The following is a 9,655-nucleotide window of genomic DNA, read 5'->3' on the forward strand; positions in this document are numbered from 1 at the left end:
TGGGCCAGAAAAATGTGTTTTACGATATTCTAGAAGGAAAAAACGCCTCTCTAGACTATAAAAACAAGAGGTTGGAAAAGTCGAAAAATTGGGATTTTTCAAAGTGGTTAGTCCATGGTTTTGGTGAAAAATCGGCAGCTTTTTTCCTTCTTTTTGTATCAGCAAAAGAGGCCGGGAAAATGTGTTTACGATATTTTTAATAGAAAAAACGCCTTTCTAGACTGTAAAGACGAACGCGCTTATAGCGGCTACCAGTCTCGTTCGGTTGGAGATTAGATCGAGAAATGAGGAATCGATAAATTCTACACGAAACAGGATTTACTCGCTAAAGATTTTTAACTTCCTAGCTTATCGACGTCGATACTTTTTGTTTGTTTCTGAAATGATTTAGTACGCGTGTTAGCGACGAGCAGAAATACGTCTGCGGTCGCAGGCTATACGGGTGTATAACTAAACGAAAATTCAAGGGCCTCGATTCCAGAGAAAGTACATCATTGCCATAGATCGAAAAAGTGATTTACATGGCACGTTATTTCAATCGTCGCCGAAAATAAACCGTATGCTCATCACAAGACCTAATTTGCATACAATGAAAGTTTACAAGACCCGACAGCTCTAAATTCAATCTTTTCTAAGCTTTCTTCGCAAAACATGCGTGGCTTCGATGAAGCAACGATTCCTAGTCCCAGTTTCCACGGTTTCCGCACGGAACGCATGGCACAATGACCCCCTATTTGTGTATAAAATACGACGAAAATCTCCCGGGGGTACTTCCAGAAAAATTGGGTGTGGGTATGCGGCACGCTTCCTGAAACCCTTACCCTATTTCAGACCAAAATCTGTGGTTTTTCCTACCCTATTTCAGACCTGATCAAATATTTGATACCCTATTTCAGACCTGAAGTCCTGTAGCCCGGCGCGTGACTGGAGCGCGTGACAAGCTGTTACGGCACGTACACGGGGTAAGCATTAAAAAGGAAATGGTCTTATCGCCAAATGATAAAGAAATAGCTTCTTCTAAACAAAATACCCAATTCAAGACCAGAGTGCACAAACCATACCCTGTTTCAGACCAAAATGTTCGAAATTGATACCCTATGTCGGACCAAAACGGGTAAAAAACTATACCCTTTGCTGCCGCACAAACCTATATAGCCTATATAAGGGAGGACCCGCTGGGCGAAAAACGCGTTGCACATTATGAGTCTCGCTGCATACGCAAGCGAAACTAAAAATATCATTTTAACAAACAGGCGACCATGCTTTGCTCAGCATGGTCACTCGTTGGTCACCCTCTAAGTCCGATTTCAATCTCAGATTGGTGAACATTTAACAGGTGAATTCATACGGAAAATTCATGCAGCATCTGGAAACTTATTTACTGATTGCTGAAGCTGAGAGAGTTTTGTGACATCTTATGTTTGTAACCGTCTTTTTCCACTGGATTTGCAAAATAAAATACAGTTGCTATCAAGGTGCTTCTGTTATTCTTGGCTAGTTTGTTTATTGAGTTTTCGGTTGCGAAATGTGGCATTTGTTAAAAAAGTCAAGGGAAACCATCGTTTCCAAAAATATGCCTCCTCTCAGGGTCTGGGAGGGTATTTTTTGAATCCGGGATTTGACCAAACTAAATATCTTAACGGGAAACGGGATTTTTTCACCTTTCTGTCGAGAATTCGGGAAATCGTCACGACTAAAATACTATAGATCGTTTTCAGTCACGTGGTCAGCAGCTTTGCAAATTGCTCGGAATAAAATAAAGTTTTAACATGTGAAAAGAGTTCAATTCCTTAGGATTTTTTTTGTACACAAACATGGCCGCTGATTCATTGTTTTCTACACAAATATGGCCACCGTGACGTCATGTGAAAACGATCTATACGTTCTAACCGCAAATGCGTATCAGGTGAGCACTCACCGGTGTCTCCAAGAGTGACCCGGTTAATGTTTATCTAGTTGAAACTGTTCAATTATCCACAAACGAGCAGACAGAAGCCCCACTGTTTCAAAGTACCGGTTTTGTCCTTAATTGGCCAAGCTCTTTTTACATTTATTGTAAATCTTAAAGGACTTCTTATTTTATCAGTTTAAGTTTCAGGGGCACCCAACGTCAATTTTCGGAAAATATCTGTTCGGTAGACGATTTGAGATTTAGAATTTTCGGAATATTTGTTGTAAACAGTGTTTTGCTTGCCTCCCTCTCCTAGGATTCTTGAACATCTAAAAAATGGTATAATTGGCCATTGTTAACGTATTTTTACCCTAGAAAGGTCACCTAGAATTTTCGGCAGCCTTTTTCTGGCTGAAATTTTTGAAAAGGTACGTTTTGATCCCCTATAATTTTCGGATCACTAAGCTTTCTTAATAAGTAGTTTCTTAGAAATCGATTTTGAGAAAAATATTAGCGATAAAAAATCACGACGTTTCGACCTCTCCGAGGTCATTTTCAAGTGTATAAAAGTTCTCTATATTAGCATAAATAAGTTAAAAACAAGTTATAATAGATAAAAATGTGGTGAACGCTGAAATGTGGTAAAATATGTAAAAATGTAAAAAGTGCTAAAAATATTTATAAAGTCAAAAAACAATGGAAATAAAACAATGTTAACAAGAACTACTCTAAACAAATAATTTGGCGCGAATTGAATCGCACTGTTTGTTAAGCGTCGGTTTCAGTTCTTGGATAATCCCGCATTTGATAGATAAGGCCATGAATTTTGAACCTCATGGCCTAAACTGCCGTGACGAATTATTGTAATCCATGTCCTTAGTATTTTTTCTTTCCAGTTACGGTGTTGTACGTCATTTCCGCCTCTCCATTTTAAACAATTTTTATTGCGACATTCTCCATCTATATAATATTGTGATTCCTACATAAGTTCAGTAACATCTGTAAACCTGAAGAAGGCTGGTACGGGCAGCAGAATATATTGTTATGTTTAAAAAACAATACACGTTGTTCTGAATCAGCTTTGCAGTAGTCTTAAGACTTCTCGTTCTTGGTTCTTTATATTTCGGGTTGATTAGATCTATTTTCTAGAGATCCAACGTTTACAACTAGCAGGATCTTCGTCCACGGTTTTTGCAGTTAATTTAATCCTTTTTGATTGGTTAATGCCTTCATGAAAGAATGTGAATTAAGTAAAGGAGGTCACACTTTTTTGTTCCTTGCTGTAAAAGGTTCAAGGCGTTAGAGGAAATCACAGGGAGTAATGGCGTAAGAGAAAACTCCGAGGTCACGATTGCAAGAGTGCAAAAGGCAGGTATTGTCGTTAAACGTTTTTCCTTGAGATCACAAGATGTGTGTCTGAATGTGACTCGAGTTTGACTTTGCCTTGTTCCTAGGCCTCATTATTGCCGGTGCGTTTTGGGTCACGTGGTCTGAGCGATACGTCACCGACATGCATTGACCGAGAAGACCTGGGAAGACGCCATACAGGGACTGAGCAAAGTTTGACTCACTTCTCCTTCGAAACGAGTAACACAAGACGATTGATAATGTTCTCAAAGCAAGGCTTTATACACTATATAAAAATTTCTTTTTAACATAGTCGAAAGATTTTCAGTTTTTTAAATGGGTTAACCCATAATTTTGGTCAAATATTTGAATATCCTTGCAATTTCTTTTCGTTAAAATAGGCCTAAATATATTGTTTACTTATGGTCTTGATAAAAAAAGTGTTTTTTTTTTAAGTAAGGCTTTATGGACCTGTCATTTCAACATAGTTAAGAAATTTGGATTTTGACAGGAATTAACCCATAATTTGGGCTAAAAAATTTGAAATTTGTTTCGAGTTTGGTCTTTTAAAAACAGGTCTAAACGTATATATCTATACGTATTAATGGCTAAACGTATATATTACGAAAAGAAAATCGATGCTTCTAAATCAAATGCCAAAGCTACATGGAGAGTTCTAAACGAAATTATTAAGACAAAAAAGAAAGCGTTTAAAATCAATTCCATCTTTAAAGTTGACAACCAAGAAATTACGGATCCAGTAGACATCGCTAATAGATTCTGTAGTTATTTTTCTAGTATCGGACCTAATCTAGCCAAAGAAATTCACTCGTCTGTCTCTCACCGCAGTTTTCTCTCTGGTCACTTTTGTCAATCGGTATTTTTTTATCCAGTATCTATCTCTCATGGCATTGTTCCCGCATTGCATTGGTCGCGTGATACCACTCTTTAAAGCCGGTGATCGATCACTCTTTACGAACTATAGACCGATCTCGATTCTCCCTAGCTTTTCTAAGTTTCTTGAAAAGGGTGTTTATAACCGTCTTTATAATTATTTAAGTAAACTAGAAATTCTATGTGATAATCAATTTGGCTTCAGGAAAAATCATTCAACTTCGTTAGCATTGATTGACCTATATGAAAAATCTCCCTTGCTCTTGATCGCAATGAACATGCCGTTGGCGTTTTCCTTGATCTTTCTAAGGCCTTTGATACCGTCGATCATAATATTCTGCTTGACAAAGTCGAACACTATGGTATACGTGGCGTGGCTCTGGACTGGGTTAGAAGCTACCTCTCCAACAGGTTGCAATTCGTTCAATTTAACGGTCAATGCTCCTCTCCTCAAACTATCTGCTGTGGTGTCCCCCAGGGATCTATTTTGGGCCCCTTGTTTTTCTTGCTCTATATTAATGATTTAAATAACGTATCGACGCTCGTCGAGCTGATTTTATTCGCTGATGATACTAATTTATTTATGTCCCATAAATAAATAAATACCTGGCAGCCTCACTCAATTCCGAACTTAATAAATTATCCACTTGGTTTAAGGTAAAGAAACTCTCCCTAAACCTAAAGAAAACAAACTTTATGTTATTTAAGCCTAGACAGAAAAGGTATCATTTTCCAAGCAAGTATGCATAAACGAACAGAGAATCGAACAGGTTAAGGAAACGGTCTTCCCCGGTGTAGTCCTTGATGAACATCTGTCTTGGAAACCGCACATTTCTCAAGTAGCTCGTAAAATCTCGAAATCAATAGGTGTCATTAATAGAGCAAGATTTTTTCTACCTAAACCGTGTCTAAAAACTCTTTATTATTGTTTAGTTTATCCTTATCTTCATTATTGTATTATTGTCTGGGGATCTACGTACAAAACCAATCTTCGCCGTCTTGTCTCTTTGCAAAAGCGAGTTATCAGAATTATTTCTAAATCAACTTTCGATTCTCATTCAGACCCTATTTTCAAAGAATTAGAGCTACGAAAACTTTCCGATATTAGACAGCTAGAATTAGGTAAACTTATGTTTTCTCTTAACCATTCTCTTTTGCCTTCAAAGTTCAACAATTATTTTTCTTTAAACAAACAAGTCCATAGCTATGCCACTAGACACGCGAACGATTTTCACCTTCCTTCTTGTAGAACAAACCTTCGTAAATTTTCTGTCAGTTTCCAAGGACCTACTTATTATAACACTATAAAAAATGATATTAAAGAATCTAATTCTCTCCACGTATTCAAACGAAATTGAAAAAAAAATTATATATGAATTATTAGTTATAAATCTTGTAGTAATTAGTTATATTTCTTCACATGTCTGATATTATTTTTATACTTATTGTTACTTGTACCATACCTTATATTTTGTCAACTCAGTCTATGTAATTAGTTAATTTATACTTACCTTCATTGTATTTTGCTTTCGATCCTGGCCTTACCGTTACTGTTAACTTTATTTTTACTCTGAGGGAGCCAAATGTCTATAAGCCTCATGGTTTCTTTTTGGGCTTCCTCGCCACTTTCATTTGCTTTTGTGTAACTGTCTTGTTTTATCGTTATTTGTATTTTGTGGTAAACCAAATAAAGTTACAAAGTTACAAAGTTAGTCTATATAAGACGATTGATAATGTTCTCAAAACAGGGCTTTCTACACTATAAAAATTTCTTTTTAACATAGTCGAAAGATTTTCAGTTTTTCAAATGGGTTAATCCATTATTTTGGTCAAATATTTGAAACTCCTTGCAATTTTTTTTACGTTGAAATAGGCCTAGATATATTGTTTACTTATGATCTACATAGAAGGGGGGCTTTTTAGGAAGAAACCAAGGCTTTATGGACCACAAAAGCGTCATTTCAACCTAGTCGAGAAATATGGATTTCTACAAGAGAGATTGCTATAAGGAATAAATCCATGATCTGGGTTAAAAAATTTGAAATTTTTGTTAAGTTTGTTTTTTTATAAACAGGTCGACATAAGACGATTGATAATGTTCTGAAAACAAGGCATTCTAGACAACGATTTTCAGTTTTTCAAATGGGTTAATCCGTAATTTTGGTCAAATATTTGAAACTCCTTGCATTTTTTTTATCATTAAAAGAGGCCTAGATATACTGTTTACGTATGTTCTAGACAAAAAGGAGGTATTTTAGGATATTAAAATGTCATTTAAGTTTGTTTTTCTTTAAAATAAACCTGGTAATGATAGCTAATGATGTTTGATGTTTTTCTAGATGGAAGACATGGCTTTCACTAGACTATAAAATGCTATTTTAACATAATTAACATAGTTGAAACATTTGCATTTTCCAAAGAGGCCTAGATAAGATGATCGATAAATTTTCTTGATTGAATACAAGGCTTTCTAGACCATAAAAATTCCCTTTTAACATAATAGTCGAAACATTTGTATTTTCCAAAGGGTTTAACCTATGATTTTTGTCAAAAATTTGAAATATTTTTTGATTTTAGTTTTCTTTAAAAGAAGCCTAGATATATTGTTCACTTATGGTCTAGATAAAAAGGAAGCTTTCTAGAAAGAAAGCAAGGCTTTATGGACCAGAAAAGTGTCATTTCAACATAGTCGAGAAATTTGCTGTGTTACAAGGAATTAACCCATGATTTTGGTTAAAAAATTACAACTTTCTTCCGAGTTTTAAATAGGCCTAAAGAAGTTGTTTAATAACATTCTAGATTTAAAACAAGGCTTTCTAGACTATAAAAATTGCGTAGTTTACAAAGGAATTAACCCATGATCTTGGTCAAAAAATTTGAAATGTCTTCTAAGTTTGTTTTTCTTTAAAATAGGCCTAAATAAAATTTCTTGTGCTTAAAAAAGCACTAGATATGTTGTTTTCTTACGTTTTAGATAGAAACGAAAGCCTTTTTAGGCTATAAAAATGTCATTTCAACACTGTCGAAAAATTTTCAGTTTTCAAAGAAGTCAACCCATGATTTTGGTCAAAAATTCGATCATTGGTGACTAATTGGAAGGTCTGTGTGCATTATTCAATGTTTTAATTCATACCGATTGTCCTTATTATGAAGAAGTAAGCTACAAAGTTCTATTCTCACTGGTAGGCTCCGCCCCGAGGGCCAACCCCTTTACACTATTATACACCATTCTGGAAAGAAAAGGTATACCGATCTTCTATTGACTAATGGCACCCATTTCATATACGTAGCCTAGAGCTTTGCATCCGTTTTAACTACTGTAAATGCGCTGACTTTAAAATATGAATAAATCACAAAACCAGAACGTTTTCTCGCTTTCAGTTTCCACTGCTATAAAATACATCTGTTAGACATTTTTTCCCTTTTTCAGACCGAAATGACGGATTTCCCTACCCTTTCACATACCTGAAGTCTGAAAAAGGCACTTCTTTCGGGCGGAGCCTCCCCGCTTAGGGAGGGGGGCGTAAGGGTTTGCGGTGATGCGGTTTTGCGGTAATTTTTATTTCAACTCGCGGTATTGCGGTTTCAAAACACTAAGCGGTTTGCGGTTATTACAACCTGTAAGTCGCGGTTTTCGGTGAAAAAAAAAGTGTCTGCGGTGATAACACTCTTTAGAACGGTCGGCATCCGGTTGTTTTGCAAGCGTGAGCCAAGTGTTTTGTTTTACAACACATCAGGGTTCATTATATCTGCTTACAATTTAACTCTGTGGTTTGCAATTACGGCCTTTTCCAGTTAATACTTAATGTGATTAACCGTTTTGGCCAATGATGCGTCGACTTCGTGAAATTTCATGCCGGATGTTAGCTCGTACAGCCGTACAGCCTCGTGTTCTCGTTGCTTTGATTCAATGCGCGACAATGGCGACTAAGGTCGTCGAGGTCGCAACTGAAAGCGAAGAGGACGTAGTAATTAATTGCCTGGCAATTTTCTATGAAGAAGGAAAGGAAGGGGAGAATTTCAGAAGAGCTGTACGTTTTAAAAATCGTCTTCTCCACTGAACGTGAACTCTTTACGAGACAAGAAGGTCACAATTCCAGAAGAAACATTTATTCCGCGTTCCACAACTAGCACAGGGTCGTCCAAAGTAATCAGGCACCCAATGTAAGACGTACAGGATCATTACAGAGTTTTTCAAAGTCAAGGGAGATATGAATACTCGTTCAAGTACATGACCAGCATACTTAGTAAATAGAGTATAATAGTGTAGTAGAATATATCGTTAGCGTTATAATGGTATGTTTAATACTAACGCACAATGTTATCAGAATATATCACAAGTCTTGCTGACGTTAGCTTTCATATTGTGGCCTACATGTAAGCGCGGTTTCGGTATTCGGGAAAAAATCCGACGCGGTTTTCGGTTTTTTGGCGTATTTCTGTGCGGTTTTCGGACCCCCCTTACGTCCCCCCTCTTAGGCCATTATAAATATTACCCTCCCCGGGCAGTGAAATCACAGTGAACACACGGGAAAGTAAAGCAGGGACAATGCAGTGTCCGTAGACAAAAGCAAATAGTGAGCAAAGACGTTTTTGATCGACGCACGTCAACCGGAAGTGGTCTTTTTATTTTCATTTTTGGACGGGCTTTTTGCCCAGTTTTTTGACAGTTTGTCTCTATAGTAGTAAAGACACTTAGAAATACAAATTTGGTAGCGTCAAGGTGCTTTTAAATCAGTGAAAAATACCTCACTTCCGGTTGGCGTGCATCCGCTGAAAATTGCCTTGCTTAAACTCCCTAATCAGGTATTTTGTGGTTTTTTTCTCTGCTCATGGCTACAAAAAGTTTGATTTATCTCCGATCAGCTGAACTAATAAATTCGTTAAGCTACAGTAAATTTGTTTTGCAACATTACTGGGCTCCAAAATAAGTTACGCGTTTTTTGTTACCCGTTTTACCTTACCTTTACACGGTCGTGCTGCAGAACACACAAGGGTTCATGGCGCCCTTATAACATTCTGTGCCAGCAACCAGAATACGCATTACCAAAAGTTTGACTAGTTGAAATTCGTGCAACATCAGGCTTGGGAATAGATTTGTTCTTAAATTCAATAAGCACACACGAAGAGTCTTGTCTTTGCAACTCATTTCCTAGTCTTGATCGGTGCTTCGCCGGGTTTACGTGCAGTATTGAGTGCCATTTGCTCCCTGCGCCGGATCTTTCGTTGCCGACGCGACGTTATTAGAGTCACCTGCCATTCAAGATAGAAAAAGCTTTGTAGTCAGATTCCGTGTACTTCACTTTTTCACTGAATATGGCCAATTAGAATTTGTAGACTCATCTAAGATTTAAACAAAGAAATAATCACTGACTGAACCATTAAACTCAGTGTGGACCGCTGAGGTTGAGTTTTCAGACCTACTTGTTCCAAAAATCTTCTCACTGGTTTTTAAGCAACGGAGAAGTGTATGAAGTCTGAGGAGATCTCAATCTCAATCTATACTCAATCTTTTTTAGTAGT

This window comes from Porites lutea, chromosome 11, assembly GCF_958299795.1.
Source record: "Porites lutea chromosome 11, jaPorLute2.1, whole genome shotgun sequence".
Taxonomy (NCBI): domain Eukaryota; kingdom Metazoa; phylum Cnidaria; class Anthozoa; order Scleractinia; family Poritidae; genus Porites; species Porites lutea.